At 41.4% G+C, this 21782-nt stretch overlaps 1 protein-coding gene across 3 annotated transcripts in view; it reads right to left on the reverse strand.

Annotated features, from left to right (window-relative positions):
• The window catches only part of Lrrc3b (leucine rich repeat containing 3B), an 80649-nt gene that overhangs the window by 41768 nt on the left and 17099 nt on the right, over positions 1-21782 (reverse strand). The window lies entirely within an intron of this gene.

Consider the following 21782-nt stretch of genomic DNA (forward strand, 5'->3'; position numbering starts at 1 on the left):
AAACATAGCCTTTCTGACTGTGCTCTTAGAAAAACCCTCTATGTTGGATGTGATGGTGCATGCTTGCTATCTTAGCACTTAAGAAATTATAGAGGAAGAAGGACCCAGAGATTGAGTCCTGCCTGAATTTTACATTAACTAACCTGGAATTGGAGCAAATATAATCCCTTTGCCCCCCCCCCCCCCCCAGATCAAGGGCAACTTAGGGAACAGGCTCTGATGTGTGAAGTCCCAAGTCCATTCCCAACATCACAAAGAGCAGAGGAGTGAGAGGAAGAGAAAGAAGGAAGGAAGGAGGCCTGTTAGTTTGATAAACTAGTGTGGAGGCTATCAACAGAGAAATCAGGTAAATGGTATGGTGATAGTCCCAACTGGACATCATAGGATCCGACTGAGAGGAGCAGGAACTCCAGGGAGTAGTGAAACCAGCAAGAACCAAGACAATCCCCAGGACATAAGTATCCACTTTGCTCTCAAGAACTTTAGATATTCACTCAAGTCACAGAATGAAGAAGGCCAGCATGATGTTAGAGTGTTAATGGAATATTGGACTGAATACCAGAAAGGCAGGAGAAAAGGCAAGGCCAGGGGCTAGACTGCACAGTGCTCACAACCATTAACATTTCCATTTTGCTCTTTTAGGGCATGGACTAAAATGGGCACACTGCGAATCACTGTCCCACTTCACAAAACTAAACACTGACATCCTAAAATTAAAATGTCTATGGAAAACTTCATCCATGCTGCAAGTTGCACAGAGCTCCAATTAGCACTAATGTAGAATACTCAATCAACAAAATCCCCAGGCGCGATTAATACCTGAGTCCTTTCAGTTAATCACGACTCATGTATAATTATTTTAAATGAAACCTTTCTGATTTTTTTTCAGTACTATTTAAGCAAATTAATAAAATTCTAAGTTATAAGAGAACTAGATGTAGAGACATGCAAATGTTTACCAGACAGATAAACATTAAATTAAACTGTATTTTTGTTTTGCAGGTTGGTGAAAACATAATTGGCAAGGCAAATAATCCCAACTTCACTGTTTTGTTATGGCAAACATGACACTTACCTCCAGCTCAGGAATAATATTCTGAAATGTTCACATTTCTCAAAAGCAGAACTCAATCAAAGCCAAAAGCTGATGGGAAATGAGTAATTCCATGAGAAGAGCTTGCAAAATGTTTTATTGATGCCTTTCCTTATCAAATGGCTGGTAGCACAACCCAGTAACTTCTGACTGTCCGAGCTTGTTACACTGGGAGATGGGACAGCAAGGTCCAACTAGCACAGCTACCCAGCAGTCCTTTTGCCAGGTCTTCAGTTTCATCAATCAAAGAAGTGACCCAACACAGAAGATGCACATCTTTCCTTGCTGCCATCCTCTTGCTCCATTTAACTTGCTAGGTTTAGAACTCTAGATGGAAGAAGTGACAACCAGTGAAGATTCAACTAGTGCTTAGACTTCAGAAGGCAAGGGAGCTAAGAACTGGGCCTTCCATTTGCTGATTACCCTAAGGAAAGGTTACTTTGTCTGTTGAAGAAGCAACTGGGTCAGTGAGAACAGGAGGCTTTGACTGGAATCAGGGGAGTATCAGGATCAAAATATCCACTTTCCTACCAAGAGACTAAGACAGTCACTCAAACAGTAGAAAGAATGGTGTTAAAATAGACATGCACAAATACCCAACATGTGTGATCCTCAGTCTATAATCTATTTATCTCTTTGTCATCTAGCCATGTCTCTTTAGTTATGTTTATCTAGTATCTACCTGCTAACTTCCATCTATCTATCCAGCAATCCATCCATTATCCATCTTTCTTTTCCTCTCCTTCCCTTCCTCCTTCTTTCTGTCTCTGTATGTCTCTCTGTCTCTGTCTCTCTTTCTCTATCTGTCTTTCTGTCTCTGTCTCTGTCTCTGTCTCTCTATATCTATATCTATATCTATATCTATATCTATATCTATATCTATATCTATATCTATATCTATATCTAAATCTAAATCTATATCTATATCTATCCATATGGATAGATATACCTTTGTCCTAGTTTGAAGCTAGTCTTCTCCTGTTTGACTTTGGAACAAGATGTAGAACTCTCAGCTCCTCCTGCACCATGCCTGCCTGGACACTGCCATGCTCCCACATTGATGATAATGGACTAAATCTCTGAACCTGTAAGACAGCCCCAATTAAATGTTCTCCTTATAAGCATTGCCTTCTTCATGGTGTCTGTTCATAGCAGCAAAACCCTAACTAAGACAATATAAATGCATATGCATATATAATGTGTCTGTGTGTTTCCATTATTTCCATATGTAAGTTATTCATCAACTATGTATCCATCTGTCATCTATCTTCTGTCTATCACTGGTAGGCAGAAAGGAAGCATGGAAAAACCGTGTGAATTAGGTAGGCATAAGATCTGTTTGGTAGAGAATACAGAGTTTGGACAGGAAACTATCAGGTATATCAGGAGTGAGAAGCAGCTACTGGGTGAGTGAGGTTACATGATGGAGCAGAGCAGTTAAACAGCTGTTCATTACTAAGTCCAGCAACCAGTTTACTTCCATATATAACAGACAAGATGATGTTATCAAACAAGGACTTTGTATTAAAATATTCAGATTTCTGAATTTGGGGCACAAGTAGGGCATGTCCACGTCTAAGGACAGTAAATGAAGGTTATGGTGTAACCTATTGTCTGTTATGGTGTATAGGAAAAAGTGACAGAACAGATTAACATTAATAGCTAGAAATAAAGATGACCCAATTAGAGAAAGGTGAAAGCAACCTCCACTAAAAGGTCTAAAATTCATATTTCTTTAATGGTGAGGCTAATAAGACTGAATTTTGGAACAAAAAAGTGAATGCTAAGGACTTAGGGTAAACCATATTCTTGGGGTAGGGGGAGGAAATTAGGATTCTCTATCCTCGGGTTTTCTAGAAGTTTCTAGGGTATTCTGAGAATACAGCCTTCTTTCAGGTTTTCTGAGTAAGTATTATCCATTTGAGCCATTATGGGTTTCCTGAAATTCCAGACTTTAAAAGCCTGTAATAGATACCAGCTTGACCATTGAACTTGAGCTGAAATAATCAAACAAGATCATGAAATAAACATCAGAAATCAAGGAAAGTGGTATTAATGGCATGGTAGCTCAGGTAATATTATAGATTTTCTGTCTCTTGAAGCATGCATGGGCCTATCACCATAAGTGCCTGACACTGTGCACACAGTCATGGTTGCATCACTTGAATAGTGAAGAACTGGGGTACAGAAATGCATTGAGCTGAGGCTGGTTAGGCTGCCTGCCATAATTCACTAGATGTGAGATCATGTGGCCATAACATGGATGCAGCAGAAAACTGAAGTGAGTTTTGAGGATGGCCTGGGAACTTAGACTGCCCATAGATCCCTGCTGATAATAAAAACCGGCACACACTGATTTATTATCCTGAGACAGGACCTCATTTTATAGCCCAGCTTCTGCCTTCCTAAGGATTATGATTACAAGGATGATATTTACAAGCTCAGTGCAAATATGGTCTTAAGAGAGGAACCATTTAGGTCCACACCAAGAGCCATACTTACTGTGTGCAAGACCCTTGGTATGTGAGTGTGCATGAATAAGCAGCACACACATGGCTCATGTGCATGCATGTGTGAACACTGAAGAGATGCTAATCTACACACCTCTTAAGTTATTTCTTGTCACTGGTTTGAAGGTCACTAATAATCTATTTAGAATGTTTTCATATTGGTTCATTTTCTAATGAAAATTGTTGGAGTGTTTGTAGTGCTGTGTAGATTAATGGTAAATCAAAGATAAAACTTTTTTCCTGAAAGTTAACATTGACAGTTTGTTTTGTGGAAAGATATTTTCTATGTGCCATTCTGTGATTGTCTTCTCCATCAAAGGCTCCTGAAATAGATACTGCTTGTATCTACATTGTAAAGTTAAAATGTAAAGTATTGAGGAAGAAAGGGAACCCATTGGTTTCCATATTGCTGAGTTCAGACACAGGCATCCTTGGCCAGCATGCTCTCCCCTTGGTGTCCATGCCTCCTGTTGCTGTCTATATGTTCTACACAACAGCAGCTTGTAACCAAAACCACAGGGACCCTCCTATTTTATTTAACTTTTTTTTCTATTACAATTCCAGTGAAGTTAACCATGCTTTGGAAGACACAGTGTACATTTTCTCCACTCTGTCTGACAGAGGCTACTTCAAAAGTTTAAGTGAGCAACACTGTTATGGAAGCCAAGTACAGAAATGATGGTGCTATCAACTGCCACTTTCCTCTCCCTAAATCAGTTTTTTAAAATGTTACTGAGCTACACACAAAAACCCATTCCAATTGCATTCTGTTTTGAATTCATAATTTACATAACTCACAGTAACATTTATTTAAGAATGATGATGGTCTGTGGTCCAAAGAAAACAAAATGTGATCTATTTAAAGCGAATGAAACAGAACAAAGGAGTGCTTTAAAAGACTTGTGCTTTTCTCCAGTGACTTTCTGACAGAGAAAGAGATCATTCTGTGGTCAGGAGGCTTTATGATCTCAATTCTTTAGCTTAGTATTAATATATTTTTGTTTTGTTTTGTTTTTCGAGACGGGGTTTCTCTGTGTATTTCTGGCTGTCCTGGAACTCACTCTGTAGACCAGGCTGGCCTCGAACTCAGAAATCTGCCTGCCTCTGCCTCCGGAGTGCTGGGATTAAAGGTGTGTGCCACGACCGCCCAGCAGCTTAGTATTATTCAGCTTAGTATTTTTACTGTATTATTTTTCCTTTATTCCTGAGATCATATATGTATACAATGAAACATGATTATATTTATTCTCTATCTCCCCCTCCACTATCACTAAGTTTCTCCCAATAGTCCCCTCCCAGCCCCATGCCTTTATTTATTTATTTATATTTATATAACTCAAGTCCAGTTAGAGATGCCAATGTGTGTATGTGTATGATGTGGGAGCTGTGCTGAGCATGTGGAATCTACCAGCACAGAGCGAGGAGGCAGTCTTATGCCCCATCTCATCCCTTACTGAGGAAATCGTGGCAGTTGATAGCTGCTAGGAGAAGGAAGATCTTGGTGGGTTGAGGGGTGGGGGTTGAGATGGTGTTAAACAGTGTCTCATGTAGTTGAGACTGATTTGAAATTCTCACCCTTATTATTTAGCTGAGAATGACCTTGAGTTCTTGACTGCTCCTGCTTTCCAAGTGCTGGGATCACAGATGGTTGCCACCACACCCAACCACAGCCTCCTTCGTTCTTTCACTGGACAGAGTATTCAATGGTGAGGAAATCTGTATCTCATCTTCTGATAAAATTTAGAGGGGGTAGAATCTACAGGCCTGACACTCTTACAAATGTGAGAGCTTTTGCAGAGAGAACACTTGTGGGGAGAGAAACAGCAGAATCATGCTCTAAATTTGAGTATGAAATACTAGGGTGAAATGGCTTTCATCATGAAACACCTAGGATCTAAATACAGGCATGGAGAGATTCATTTCAACCCAGATGAGAAAACCCTTCCCAGAACAAACTAGAGGAAATACTCCTTCACAATACATGAATGAATAAAACCAGCTGATGGATCTTTTATTGGAGTTAAACCTCCGCAAAACATCCTATCTTCAGACCTAAACAAAACAAATTCAAACAGGTTTTGTTTGGTTGGGTCATTTAAATAATATTTCAGGTTAAAATAATTCTCCCTGAAAATGTCACAAAAATTTGGAAATAGAAACTAACATAGCATTCATTAGATACTTAGACATTGCTATTCAAATTATCTCAGCATTAACCCAGTGTATTAGCCACGGACTTCTATCTTGATCCCAGGCTTTCTCTGTATATTATTTATAGAATTTCTCCTGGATTGTGTTATTTCAACTCCTCAACAATCTTGAGAGGTTTTCAGAGCACTGCAAAGCGCATTTCTCAGTTGGTAAATGAAGACCAAAAGATTTACTAAAAGATAAAGGCTAGTGGAAGGATCCCTTAAAAGCTGTAAGTAGGTGAATGTGGGAGTTTCCTATGCAAACCAGGGAAGATGCATCACATAACAGAGAGAGCTAGTGTGCTGACTGAAGTGAACTTGATCTGGAGAATGTATTTAGCCTCTATGTAACTCCGTTTCTCTTCTGCAGAGGAGACCACACGGGGATCTGCTTTATATGATTTCTGTGAGCATCTAAAGGAGCTAACACTGGTATGCAGGCGGGCAAACAGTAAGCATAGTACAAGTAGTATTAATGGTAATGTTTGTGCAGTGTGGCCTAGGCATGTAATCCCAACCGCTTGGGAAGCTGGATCAGGGAGATCATACCTTCAAAACCAGCCTGGGCTACAGAGTGAGTTCAAAGCTAGTCTGAGCAAACTTGTGAGACCCTGTCTTAAAATAAGTATAATAAATAACTAAGTCACTGGGTTTCAGCTCTATGATGAAACATTGACCTAGCAGGTAGAAGGCCCTAGGTTTGCTTCCTATCACTGATAAAGGAAAAAAGAAAGTAACGAGAAGAAAGAAATCTATTTGCAATGATGTTCCTAATAGGTCTATCCCACCACCACAAGAGGAAAAGCTCCTGCCCCGCCCCATTGCACCTTTCCATGGTCAGGGCAAACACAGACGTGGATGTGAGACCACTTAAGGTCCACTTATCCTCAATAGCCTAGAGGAGGCACTAGGTAAAGACAATGTAGACTGGAAAAACAAAATGCTCTCTCCTGATTGCAACTTTTGGTTAGTCTTGTGAGTGCAGCTTGGTTATTTTCTACAGACATATATTATCTGAAAGTGTTTTGTATAAAGATAAGTGATTAGTAAAATTGGGACCTGTCTCAGAAGTTCCCTGAACCCAGGATATTGGAGGCTGGACTACCAACAGCCTCAGAAACCTGGGTGGAGCCACCAGTGTCTCTCTCTCTTTCTCTCTCTCTCTCTTTTTTTTTAAATCTCAGGTGAGTCCTGTGCACATGAAAGCTTGTAAACCACACTATTACATCTGTGCAGGTACTTTGGTTGTGAATTGTGTTTTATTGAGTTAATCTTATAAATGATGACACTGCCAGTTGGTTGATCAGGAGGTAGTCAAGATTATCTTGATCTAGTCTGCCCCGGGTGCAACACAGGAGATAGTGTAATCAATGTAGCAAGTCTCCTCCTGATTTTCTATAATCTTTCTTATTATCTACTTACTAAAGCTTAGAAAGGCAGACACACCCTTACCTGAAACAACTGGAATATGGGTGGCATTCTGCTCTACTATATGCCTGTCAACTCACAACCATACTGGTACAAAAACATACTGAAAGCCAAGGCCAAACAACCATCCTCTAATGAGTAGCTCAGAAGGCAACCTCAAAGCCAATGTGGGCCCCAGCTAGAACTGAGAAGCACCAAGTAACCCTAGCCAAAGGAAAAAGAACAAAAGGAGCTAGTTTAATGAATTGCTCTAATTCTGGAACTCCTCAAGGCATGAAGCAGGAATGAGTCTGCTTAAATTACTAACACCATCAACTCAGAGAAATGACTTAGCAAATATGGAGGTGGAATGAGACAGCTGAGGTTAAGCCTCATCTGAAGGAGAGATACACTGGATGGGGGAGCAAATCATTATGCTCTGAAGCCACCACACCCTGCTGATAGCCAGAGAGCAGGTTCACACATTGAACTGACTTGACCTATAGATAGAGCAAGGACTTGGATACTTGTTTGACATCTCTTGCTTTTCATTGTTTCTTTCAGGCCTGTTTTTCTTACAAACCAGACCCTATGAAGAAGGCACCACCAAAACTTTTATTCTGAAATTCAAGCTGTTCAACTCCCAGTGCTTGGATGAGTGAGCTGATTTACAAAGCTACACAATGGCAAAAGTTAGAATCTAAGCTTAGCTTCTCTCTCCTAGTCTCGGACTATGTGTCTGGCATACTAAGAACTTGTTTGCTTTACCAAGCACAAGGCATTTCGCTCCAATTTTGATCTTACATCAGTCTGGAATAGAAAGCAACAGGCCCTCTTGATTGTGGTTTCAGATGGGCACACTGCAAACGCTTTTCTAATGAGTGTCTGATATTCCATCTTCAGATTTCTATTCACTGTGCCTTTCCTTTACTTCTCTGGTTGGGATGCTTTCAAGAATCCATTGTTTTTCTTTTCTTCATTTGTTTTCTTTTGGCCTGCCTTATAAATAACTTTAACTATGTGACTGAATTCTGGCCAATGAAATGGTAACTGAAGGCAAGGATGTCAATGTCTCTTCTGAGACTTGGTCCCTGGGAATCCCCTAACCTGGTCTGCTGGGCATCTCCATCAGTGGATGTACTGATGGCAACTAACATGCAGTCAGCTGAGTTCTTAAAAGAAAGTTCTTAAAAGAAAGATCTTGATTGGTGCCTTGAGAGGATTTAGAATCACCAGAGCAATAAGTTTCTGGGCTTATCTAAGAAGGAATATCTAGAGTAGGTTAATTGAGTGTGGACAGCATCATTTCATGTCTGGGGTCCCAGACTTGATAAAAAGGGGGAAATGAGCTTAGCTCAGACATTCATCGATCTCTTTCTTGACTGTGGTTGCAATGTGACTGCCTCCTGCTCCTATATTGTCCTTTTACTGCCATGATCATATCTCCTGGAAATATAAGACAAAATAAATCCTCCCTTCCCCAGCAGAGCAAAGTCTGCAATAATCCCCACTCCATCACCTGCCTCAAACACCCTCAGATAATCATGTCACCAACATTTATACTGTATTGAGCCATTCTGTGTTTGGACTAACTTGACATTAAACTATTAGCTGTAATGCATGCCCACTCTTCATGTCACCTTTTGGGACAGGAGCAGCAGCAACAACAACAGCAGTAGCAATATGCCTCTTGCTTTGTTTTACAGAGATTATCAATTCCATCCTGCAGTGATTCTTTAGGGTGTTCATAAATCATTGAGCCAAAAATCATCTGGGGAAACGAACAGCCAGGAAGAGTACTGTGGGGGAGGAAGTATAAAAGGAGATGAGGCTTTTGCAGTCAAACAAAGCTCAGTTTGAGATTTAGCTCCATTGTGAATTGGTTACACAAACCTTGACCACTCCCCCAACCTCTCTAAGTCATGGTCTCTTCATCTGTAAAGTACAAAGTTTGGTTCATTTACATTCAAAGCAAATACATTTCATCAAGCCAGGAGGGGCTGCCCTTTTCCATAGGCAGAATAAAAAGAGATGGCTCCATCTGAAAGCATGTTAGAGATGGGCTGTTGTGATTTTTGTCAGGTTCTGCAATCACACCTCCTGCATTTATGTTAGCATTCAAGTTGACAGGAGGCTAACTCTGCTCACATTCTCAGGGCAACTCCAACAAAATGCCCATCGTCCCCATTCAGGGATCTGACAGGGTCCTCACCACCTGCCTGTGAGCTGCCATTGCTACTACCCCCTCTTTTCGCCCTCAGGACTTATCCCCATTGGTGTTGTTTTGTTTCAACACCATTTACTGATTTCCTTTTTCCACACAAGGACAGCACCTCAGATACAGGATAAATAGCAATTATCCAAGGAACCACTCTGACTTGGTTCACCCTGGTATTGGTTTCAAAAATTGAACTTCTACTTATGAAAAAAGCTATAGCTTTCTGCTTAAGGAGATACTTAGTAGATAGAAAGATGGACACATAGACAGGGAGCTCTACATAGATACATTTAAGTAAAAATCAGCAAGTCCATTTAAAGAAGCAACCCAGGAACACTATACAAACCTCTGGAGATAGCAACACAATGACTCCAGTTAGGAAATGTCCATTTAAAGAAAGGTACCAGGGAATGCTACACAAAGCCCCCGGAGAGGGCAATATAATGGCTCAAGTTAGGGAGCTTACACTTTTTGCTTTCTTTCTGGGATTTTTCGCAATGAACATTGAGCAAACAATTGCTCCTTTCCTGTGCAGATGCCTGATAAAAGTGCCCATAAGATCTGAGTGTCTGGGTATTTCAGGGCCCTCGGGAGGCATACTGCTTCTCTCTGATATTCAGCCTGCTCTCCCTCAGGCCCCTCGGCCACAGTTATAATGAGCTTTGACCCTCTTTTGCATCTTCTGTTTTCTCTGCCAACAGAGTCCATTTTACTCCCTGCTTGTCCTTTGCCATTCCTCGTTTCTATGAAGTGCTTCTGTGACAGATTGGCATCTTTCTTCAAGGTTTACTGCACCATACCTTATTTGTAGCCAAGCATCTGAACCTTCTGGAAAAATTTTAAACCATCAATGCCATATTCCCTGCTTGGAAATTCTGACTTAATTTGTATGGACTGTAGCTTGGAATATAGATGTGCTAAATCTTTGAGCAATGTGTGAGTGCTTTTGCTATCCACACCAGACTCCTCCCTAAACCGTAGCTATTGCTGTCCACCTCTGCTTTGTTTGACTTGCTTCAGATGACACAGCAGCCGGGAAATACAGGAGTATCCACTTTAGGATTCTTTATAAAACCATCCCAGTATTGTTCAAGGACAACCAATCTTGGAGTGATTTTAAATCATCATTTCATTCTATTATTGTGCAGGTTATTAGAAATAGCCTGGGAACAGAAGAGCTTCCCAGAAATTCTGCCAGGCTCTGGATTTCTCTCCCCATCTAGGAAATGCAGGCTATTTTAAGTTGTTAATTAGTCATGGAAAAAAATAGAGCCATCTGGTGCCACCAGGTATGGACACTATAAGCATAAGCATTCTCTTCACTGCCCATATAATATGACTCATCTCTTCAGAAACTAAATGCGGTGACTTCAATGTGGCCTCTCTTTGTAGCTTTACATTCCTCAGCACAGGATAGGTTCAGTTAGCTCTTTGCAATAGATAGTTCTTAGATGGTTAATAACCTAGAACCTGGCTTTGAACTGGTATCAGAGAAACCACTTGAGACCATGAAACAGACATCACAGCCAAGGGGGTCTAAGAACCTCTGGTTATCATCTGTGGTGTTCCCATATCGTCCCATAGTGTTGGCTGTGTAGACTGAGGGGTTTCAGTGTGTTCCTGCTGTAAGCTTACCTCCCAAACGAGGCAGCTGCCATGGCCCTCCTACATCTCCTCAGCCTACAGAAGCTCTCCCGCCTCTCCTCTGCCTTCATTTTCTTTCCCAGCTCCAGGGTGCCATTCCTTGGCTTCTGTCTCCCACCCAACTTCACAGCTATGACGTGACACCTAACGTTTCTCAGCAGCATATGGTGCCAAGAACAGGTGCCAAAGCAGAGACTGTGAGAAAAGGAGAGGCTGCCACAGAGGGTGGGGTTCTCTTGCCATCCTCAGCAGGGACAGAGCCTCAGCTGGCCATACTACTGGAGTTCCCAGGGTATATACAGATTTCTCTGGGCTTCTGCTACCTCAGCTGGCTGTTTTCTTCTCGTAGTCCAGGAGGTGCTGCAGGATCACATACTATTCCAGCAACCTTGGCTCCGCTTACCTCTATCCAGCACAGCATGGCAGGAGGCCATACCCTAAAAGCCTGTGAGAGTGAAAGTGGACTCTGAAGCCAGATCTAGGTTCAACCTTCAACCTCTGGTAATTGTTGGTAATAGGACCTAAGTACCTTATAGTGTGGTAATGTGGCATTGTCAGAGTACAAATCAAATGTTCTAACTGTAGTTAATTCTTTTTGTTTTGTTCTTGCTTGCCCCCCCCCCACTGCCTTCCTCCTTGCTTTGCTCTTCTCTTGTTGCACCCCTTTCTGCTTTCATGTCCCTTGTGTTCCATTACCTATGTTTTTCTCCTCCCCACTGGTAAGGATTTTGCATCTCCTCTTAGGATGCCTGTGATGCCTAATTTTTGTCAACTTGTCACCTGAGAAGAGGAAACCTTAACTAAGGATTTGTCTTCATCAGACTGACCTCTAATAGGTATGGCCTGGCTGTTTCTTGACTAATGATTGATGTGGGAGGGCCAAGCCTACTACAGGTTATGCCTCCCCTGGGCAGGTGATCAGAAGTTAGATTAAAAAAAAAAACAAAAAAAACAAAAACAAGATAAAAGCAGGCTGAACAAGCTAGTGAGAGTAACCCACTGTGCAGTATTCCTACACACTTCTAGTCCCTCCCTACCTTGAACTTTTTTCTTTACTTCCTCTGATGATAGACAATAGAGTGTAAGCTAAAACAAATCATTTCCTGGTTATGGTTTAATCTGCACAACAAGACCCTAATCAAGATAGCCCCTTTCACTATTTCCATGTCCTACATATACACAGCACAAATGAATACACACACACACACACACACACACACACAATATTGCTATATGAGAAAATACGACATTTGTCTATCAATGGCCTATTTTGCCTAACACAATGATCACAGTTTCATTTTTCTTTGATGCTGAATAAAATCCCTGGTCTATCAACAGATTAAATGGACACCCTCCTTTAGAATCAAGGTAATGCTGTGGCCCACAAAAAGCTCATCACATGCTCCCCACTCCAGTTTAACCCCAGGTCTCTTCAGAACTTAGTGACCCTTCTTTGGCTCCCTCAGTTGCTTCTCTCATGTCATCCTGACTGAGAACTGCCTTCAAGCCATACACTTTTGTGGACGTTGAAGAACAGAGCACCTATAGCATATTACATGACCCTCAAAGCTCAGAGCCCAGTGATCGTCTGAATGATGAGGGAGATGTACCAAGTATGAGACATCACCTTAGACATGTGGCTATTTTTAAACCAACATTGAAATAGAAAACAGCACTATAAGGACTATGGAATAAGGTAGAAAACACTGAAGCGAATGTAAAAGGCAGGTGTTACAGTCACCAGGCATAGTTAACAGAAACTTCTATACTAGTTGCTATCCTAGGCCAGAAAAGGATGGAATAGTATGGGACACTTGAGGGCCAAAAGAGGAGAATTTCCTGAGCAGAGGCCCCACCAGAGATGGAGGGAAGCACAAGGAAAGCATCATGAAGTAAGGCCATCACGCTCATGGATCTGGTGGCAATGGGGAGTGGTGAGGCAAGAGGAGGGGGCCATGCAGGAGCAGTTTTGAATGCAGGCATGAATGACGAAGAAGCTTGTTCTCCCAGGTGACAGAAGAACATGTCCATCAAGATCTCCTGTCACAAAACTGAAACTCCGGAGCTTGCATCTATTTTTATTTTGAGAAATAAAACAAGAAGGGTCTGGTAAAAATAGGCACTCAGTTGGCATCTAGGAATGTTTTCTTCTTTTCATTCATGTAGTTTTTCTTCTTAAAAGATTCTGAGTTAAAGCCTCCCCAAGAAACAGCATGCAGAAGAAATCAGGAGGGTCAAGGTGTTGCTGTGAGCTTCAGATTGCAAATGGTGCTTTCTCCATGAGCACATCAGAAGCTTCCCAGCTCTCCACACTAGGGAAACGACTGTTCAGGCCAGTCTAAGATTCTGGGAGATGATTTTTTCCATTTGCAACAGCCCAGCATTGTGTTGGATGGTACAGAACAAAAGCAGTGCCCTGAACAACCTGAACCCTGTCCTCCTCTTCTGATTATTTTTCATGATTATATAAGTGGCTCGCATCAGAAACATCCCTGAAAACTGTGTGTTAATCCTCTGGGAGAAGGATATTTTCTGGATGTCCTCTATATATTACTCCAATAGTGTTCTTCTCAAATGTAGTGCTTCCCCACAAAGCATTTCAATTTTTATTCATAAGGTGCTTTAATGGAGCAATGCATACTCTTGGAAGCTGAGACAGACAGGTTATTCATTATCTCTGTCCTGGGTTGCTCTATCCAAAGGCATACTTCACAGGACAAACTTGGTGTTGCATATTTAAGACAGACAAATTAAAACTGAAAAATGCTTCCATAATAATATTATGACTAAGAGTATTTGGGCTCTACACACTTTCTCAGTGGCTGAGAACAGTCCCAGGAAGGTGCCTTCTGGGGCAGTTGCAAAGAAACCCCATATCCTGTCCATGTCTGCAGGATTTTGGTTCTCTCAAGAAGGAAAAACAGAAAAGCAGATAGAAGCAGTCTTAGCTTCAGGAAATGAGGAGAACACAGTTTTAGAGCTCAAAGTAATTTCCCCAGATTCAAAGCCTTGTTCCATTTTCTTAAGCTGGGTATGTTCATTTCCTCTGAAATGAAAGAACGTCTTTTCAATCCTTATGAAAATGGGGGCAAAGGGGGTGGGCTGGAAATATCAGCACCTTATCTGCAAGGTATCAGGGAGCAAGAGCTTCATAACACCTAACATCAACGCTCTCTACCTAATTCAGTTTCTACCAGGATAGTTTCACACATCTAAAAATCCACCTCTTTCTAAGCATCATGAATAATGAATTGAGATTTCTGAAACCCCCTATCTCTTCCTCCTCAATTTAAATCAAGCCTCTTTCAGAGCCAACACACTCTCTATACTGATTGAAGGATGAGAAGGTTATAAATAGGAAAGGTTAAAAACTTTCCACATAGGTAAGCAGAGGAAGAAAATTACATAGAGCATCTCCAAGCTAGACGTTTTCAGCATCAAGTGCCACTCATCACAGCACCATTGTCTTGCAGAGGTACAATAAACCAAAGCCACCAAGATTCCACTGTGCAAGCCTCTATGTTTCTTAATTCTGCGACAAGATGTCATTTTCCTGAAGCCAATCTTGTTGCATTTAAGCTGCACCTCGTGGCTTAACTCTGAACAAAGTTTCTACATGCTTTGGGCAGTGTTTAAATGCTGTGTATTCCACAGGACCAAAACCAGTGCTCCCGAGTTGTGGCTAAATAGCAGGTTCTATGCTTCTCCTGCTTCAAATTTCCCACAGCAGCATAACCCAGAGTGACAGGAGCATTACATCTCTAGAGTGGTGCATAACACTATGAGAATATAGAAGAGATACTTGAGGCTGGAACAAAGGAAAAGGTTCTTCACAGCAATGTGGCAGAGGTTAATAAAGTGCAGTGTTCACGGTATTTAAAATTTGCCAAGTGATCACAGAGACTTTGTGCTATTTGATCCCAACAGTGTGAATGTGGGCTGTCCTATTTCTAACAGAGTCTGCCTAAGTTCTTTACTGAGTGTTTAGTATATGCAGCATTTAGTATATGTGTTTCGTATAGTGGGATGCGGGTGGCACAAGGCATTTGCTCTGATGGAACTCAGGGTTGAGACAAAAAAGACAATGAACATCAAACATAGACATTCAGAAAGGCTATGAAGAAAATTCACAAGGGAAAAGCACTAAATAGTTGAGAACTGTGGGGTGGTGCTGTTGTTGTAGTGACTTCTGAGCTAAAACCCAGAAAATTGAACAGCAAGGGTGGGGCAGTCCATCAGAGACAGGGGCATGGTGCACAAGCAGGAAGTATGTATACATCAGAGAGGTAGTGCAGGCTCTCTTCATAGACTGCTGCAGGGGAGCGGAGTCTGGTGGGAAGAGACAGTTGAGACAAGGAATCATGATGGAGGAGAAGAATGTCACCTTGTATGTGTACAGGGGCTGCCATGGGTCAGGCTTTCAGCCAGGCTCATGGCCTGATGGTCAGGTCTAGCCTATGATACTGCATACTACTTCTAAGCCCTGCTACCTGGAGCCCACACAGTTAACCCAGCTAGAAGCAAGGGACACAGAAGGAGAGGGACACTGAATCGTACACAGTTTCTCCTCCCCAATCTCCACATGAGGGGTAAGCAGTTTGCCTGGGTTTCAAAGCTGGAATTCTCTTCACTACAAAGAGGCATTGCTTCTGTTCTTTGTCCTTGGTGGCCTCCTGGCTGGAGTTCGATCACGGGCTCCACACTCTGGGGGAAACACGAGCACTGCAGATAGAATATAATTACTGGAACAAACTGGAAAGGTGACTGAAGAAAAGATAAAATATATCTAATGCCTTCAGGAAAGGAGTCCAAATGGATTTGATGAGCATCACAAGGAGAATGAAGTGTCAGTTTTCCCCCAGTTTTCCACCCTGCTTGGACACAAACTGAAATTGCTTTAGAAACCTGTCACATCGAATTAGCTAAAGTAGATAGCAATTTAGAGGCATGCCAGGGAGGGTGGCAGTACTGAGGACTGACATGGCGTCCTGGAGCTTCTTCCAGGGGCTCTAACTCATTCTTCTACTTGTCAGTATGAGATGGGATTCCCAGGGGATCAGCATCTTTGGAGACATGCAGGCCTGTGCTATAAGGGTTAAAGGGCAAGGACAACACATGCATCTGTCAGAGAGAAAAAGAATAAGTGTGTAGTTTTCAGTTTGGTCCAACCTGTAATCATGTGACACAGGCTGAAAGCACAGACCTGTGTTGATCCATCAGACCAGGGAGATATAGATGAGGGGAGGTTTGACATTAGGTAAAAGGCATGAAAATAAGAGGCTCCCAAGTCAGTGGCTGGGCGTTCCCTCAAAAGACAGGCTTGCTCTGATCTTCATTCAGTTTTGTTTTCTTTAAAATGCTTAGAAGTATTTGAAGTCTCCCATCTACGTACTGATGTGTCTGGCTACCTTCTCTCACTCAAACTCAAAAATGCAGACTACTACAGGTTGAATGTGAACTGCCTTACCCCAGCACTGAGAACAAAACTTGTGCACAGTGACCATTCTAAAGATTCCCGGGAGGAATAGCAAATTCACAAACCCATGAAGACAACAGCACAGTCTGAGTTGTAATGTTGGCATCCTTGATTAGTGGTAACAAGCAATGCCTTCACCCACTGAAACTGAAACAGTCAAAACTGTCCTCAGCTCCAGGGACCAGAGTCCACATTGGTGGGCAATCACTCCTTTGTAGTGAGATCTTGTATGTGGAGTAGTTAGCTCAAAGCCTTGGCAGGTCATGGAATGGTAGAGACATGTTCGTCTGGTGGTTCATTTTATTTTATGCATCTCAACACCTGTTCCTTTCTCCATACTGTTTTTAGACTTTTGGATTTATGTGTAAGACATTCCAAACTCAAAATGATTTGATAGTTTTCACTTCTTTCTGAAATGTCTTAAGTCTAAGTCTGAAGAAAGATTGCAATAATAAAAAAAAAAAAGAATGTTCCAAATTGGTTCTTCATACCCTATCAAATTCTGTCTTCGAAGTATATGTGTATGTACTTATTTATATATGTATGTATGTATGCATGTTTGTATGTATGAATCTGTATATATACTTAAACATGCATATCTGTATGTATTTTGTGTAGACTATAAATGCATATTTGTTATGTGCTGTATATATGTCTATGATTGTATCTATGCCTATATACATATGTGACTGTGGATCATGTGCACATTATTTCACATGTACCTATAGACAGGCAAAATCTGTGTAAGAGTTATGTGGGTATGTATCCTGTAACTGCACTATTAGAATCTGAGTTGGGTACATGCATGTACTTTGTACTTGCAACATGAAGCACTGAAGATGAGAATATGATCTATCATGATATTATTATATTAAGGAAGACTAATGTTTATAACTATCCTGTTTTCCAGTAAGCAATTCAATTCTCAAATCCCCTTAAGACTTCTATAATGGGCCTCATGGCCCTTTATCTTCATTGGGCATCGTGAAGGATCACATGATGATTCTGTGTTACTGTCTCTTCGGTCTCCTTTCATTTGAATTGGTCCACCCCCCCCCCTTTCTTTTGTGTACTTTGTAACATTGACATCTCTGTAAAATCCAGGGCCCATTGTTTTACATAATTTCTTTTCATTTTAATCTGCCTGCTTGTTTCCTCTAATTATATTCAGGTTAAACTCTAACATTCTAAGAACCCAAAACAATTAATCAGAAGTAAGTGTGAATTAAGTCAGGCTCCCAAAAGGACATTTAAAATAAGTTATCAAACAAATGAAGATTATAGATGCTTGACAGGTGTCAGGTGTCACCGGAAAAGTGGTCTCTTCTGAACTCGGCAGAACAAATGCCTCATCAGCAAGGTTAAGTTAGTACTTCCCACATATCAGTTACTCTACACAGCACTTTACTGTGTCACATTCTACCTGTACTGTTGCTAATAAACTCTCTTTCCAAAACTACATTCTCTTACATTATTAGCCAAGAAAATAAGGTTAACATAAATTATTTTTCAGTGTTTGCTGTATTCTTCTTATTACCATGAAATGGTCATAAGAAATGTAAATATGCACAAAAATTTACCCATGTGAAATATCTTCAAATAGCACAGTGGTATGCTAGGGTACACTGAATGGAAGATGGTTACATTTCTTAGGTGATGTGTATGAACAGGTGTGAATCTTAGCTGGCAAAATGGCCGTCTGTATGGATGTATGTATGGACACTGGAGGTGGAAAGATGACTCAGTGAGTGAAAGGTCCCTACTGGCATGCCCAAGGATTTGAGGTCATCCCCAGAACCCACATGGTGGAAGGAAAACACTGATTCTTAGAGGTTTCCCTCTGTGTTCCACATGTCACCATGCTACATACATATGCCTCCCCCTGTTTTCTCCTCCAAAATATTGTAAAGTGAAAATAAGATGTGTGTATAGCCTTTTGTAGTAGGAGCTGATGAATTTATGAAATTCTTAGGCAAATGGATGGATCTGGAGGATATCATCCTGAGTGAAGTAACCCAATCACAAAAGAATACACATGATATGCACTCACTGATAAGCGGATATTAGCCCAGAAACTTGGAATACCCAAGATACAATTTGCAAAACACATGAAACTCAAGAAGGAAGACCAAAGTGTGGATATTTTGTTCCTCCTTAGAATGGGGAACAAAATACCCATGGAAAGAGTTACAGAGACAAAGTTCAGAGCTGAGATGGAAGGAAGGACCATCCAGAGACTGCCCTACCTGGGGATCTACTCCATTTACAACCGCCAAACCCAGACACTATTACATATGCCAGAAAAATTTTGCTGACAGGACACTGATATAGCTGTCTCTCATGAGGCTATGCCAGTGCCTGGCAAATAAAGAAGTGGATGCTCACAGTTATCTATAGGATGGAACACAGGTCCCCTAATGAAGGAGCTAGAGAAAGTACCCAAGGAGCTAAAGGGGTCTGCAACCTTATAGGAGGAACAACAATATGAACTAACCAGTATCTGCCCCCCCCCCCGCCCCAACCCAGAGCTGTGTCTCTAGTTGCTTATGTAGCAGAGGATGGCCTAGTCAGCCATCAATGGGAGGAGAGGCCCTTACGAAGATTATATGCCCCAGTACAGGGGAATGCCAGGGCCAGGAAGCAGGAGTGGGTGGGTTGGGGAGCAGGGCGGGGAGAGGGTGTAGGGGACTTTCAGGAAAGCATTTAAAATGTAAATGAAGAAAATATCTAATAGAAAATAAAGCATGACATGATAAACCTGTTTAAAAAAAGAATAAAATTTCTGGGTAAGGGGACAGCAGAAATCAGAACAATGTGAAGCAATAAAATATGGATTAAAAAAATAAGATGTGTGAACAAAAAATGGTGCTAGGTTTTCAGGTCTAAGGGGATTGCATCTCAACAAACAAGACCATAACTTCTATGACACACAGCTGCTGCCTACATTCCCCTGATACGATGGCATTCTCATTCATTTCCTAATCCAGCTAAGATTGAAAAGTCTCAAGGAAATGCTTCTAAGGAAAACTATGACAGAAATGGTATTCCTGTGTCTGCCAGGGATCACTCTTCAGACATGTCATGGATTTCCTGTCATTCTATACACTCTATACTTACCATGGCTGTGTTGACCAGAATTGCACAGTTACTGGTTGACTTGACTGCTCCCAGAAACTGTTCCTTGTGAATCTGACTATAAAGTGCTCACAGCTTTGGAACTAAACATTCCTCCCTTCCCATCTCAGTTCAACCTCATTGTCAGGACATCTGCTTGACTTGGGAATGGTAGCAGAATGCTACCATTTCTATATCCTGTTACTCACTTGTCAGGACACCCCAGAGACCCTATCTCTCATTGTGTATCCTGTAGGTGACTAACTTTCATCCATCTCTTTCTCCTTCCCTGTGCATATGCCATGATATATGCCCTCGTTTTCCTGTGCCTGTTTTCTTGCAAGTATTCATTAGAGAGTCTTGAATCTTCCTTACGTGGATGTGACAGCATGATGAACATGTGGGGCTGGAGAGATGGCAGAGTGGTTCAGAGCAACTACTGTTCTTGCAGAGGACTCTAGTTAAGTTCTCAGCACCCATGTCAGGTGGTTTATAACTGCCTATAAGTCCAACTCCTCTCCTATGTCTCTGACTTCTGCAGGTACATGCACATTTGTACACATAGCCGCACACAGATACATAAGTAAATCTTTAAAAACATGATGAACACAGAAGCATATATGTCTCCAGTCATCCTTTGTTACATCAGACAGGAGTAAAATGTACACAGTCATGCCCAGCTCCTCTACACAGTGTGTTTTTGAAAAAATATAATCCTTTTCACATGAATTTAATAATATTTTGTATTGTTATTTTAACAAATTAATAAACATTTCTTAGTGTTAATTATTATTATGGTTACCATGGTTAACCACATAAACCAAGACTATTTGGGGACTTCTACTCTGTAAAGATTGAATATCTGGGTTTCTGATATAAAAAAAAAAACTGAGGGAATTCCTACTTATACAAGTATAAGAGTAATTTTTAAAGAGAATACTTATTTAATCAAGTTACTCCTTGATTGTAAACCATTCATATGCTTAAGGCAGTGGACACAGTATTTGACAAGACCCTGAGCACCATGCATTACTGGGAACAACACCTGGCTTACCATCTTATTCCTCTCCCCAAGATTTTCCATGCTCTTTTCTATTATATCTAGTCCATGGCTCTAGGAGAACAGCAGGGCTCCACATTGTACTGAAACAGCTGCATGGATTGGAGGCTCTATAGGGTGTTGGCCTGGATACATTGATCATTGCAGTGTGCTCATCTGAGTATGTGATGAGTAGATCTCTGGTGATCTGCCCATGAAATGTGGCTCTGCATTGACCAAGGCATGTGGGATGGTGACTCTTCTATTGACTTTAGCATATGGACCATGGGTTCCAGGTTAGATAAGTCTGACTGAGTCTTGGAAGGGTTTCACTAGGAAGGCACTCTCTGTGGGACAAATACTGCCACTCCTTCAGAGATGTTTGTTCAATGAGCACAGAAGTGGTCCCACAGCTCTCCCAGATCCTCCTAGGTCTGCATTCTCAGTGCCTGAGTCACATAACTCCAAGGCCAAGATCTCGGGTTTCTTTTTGCCATCGAGGCTGCTAAAGAAGAGGATTTAGTTCTCATTCTCAGGTTCTCAACAGCCTTGACTTCTCCCTCTGAATCCTCTGACTTATTCTCTGATCTGAGCTAGTCTAGAATAATTTTAGGCCTATTATCCATCACAGGCTACATTGTCCATTGGTCTCTAGCTGTTCAGTTATGATCCCTGATCTTGTCCTTGATCCCCAAGCTAACCCTTTCTAGGTCTTTGCACTCTGTATATCTCCCACAGTTGTGAAGTGTCTGACTCAGCAATTATTACATTATTCCCTATCATTCACAAGGCTCTGTTCCCCTGCTCAGACCTTAATTTGTCTCAAGTCTCCAGTGTTCTTTCTCAGATCTATGTTTGGCAGAACACCAAATGCATCTTTTCTGAACCAAGCCAGAGCCCTTTCAGTCATTTGCTTGTTTTTACTCAACTTCCAACCCAAGTGGATATGACTCACATCTTCATATTCCCAAGACACATAGCATACCCATGTGGCTATCCATCTACAATGATCTTAGTCTTAGTTTTCCATGGGCTTCTCTATTTTGTGTGCATGCAAACATCTCATAAGCCCTATGTTGATACTCCAGT

This window comes from Mus caroli, chromosome 14 (genome assembly GCF_900094665.2).
Source record: "Mus caroli chromosome 14, CAROLI_EIJ_v1.1, whole genome shotgun sequence".
In the NCBI taxonomy this organism is placed as follows: Eukaryota; Metazoa; Chordata; class Mammalia; order Rodentia; family Muridae; genus Mus; species Mus caroli.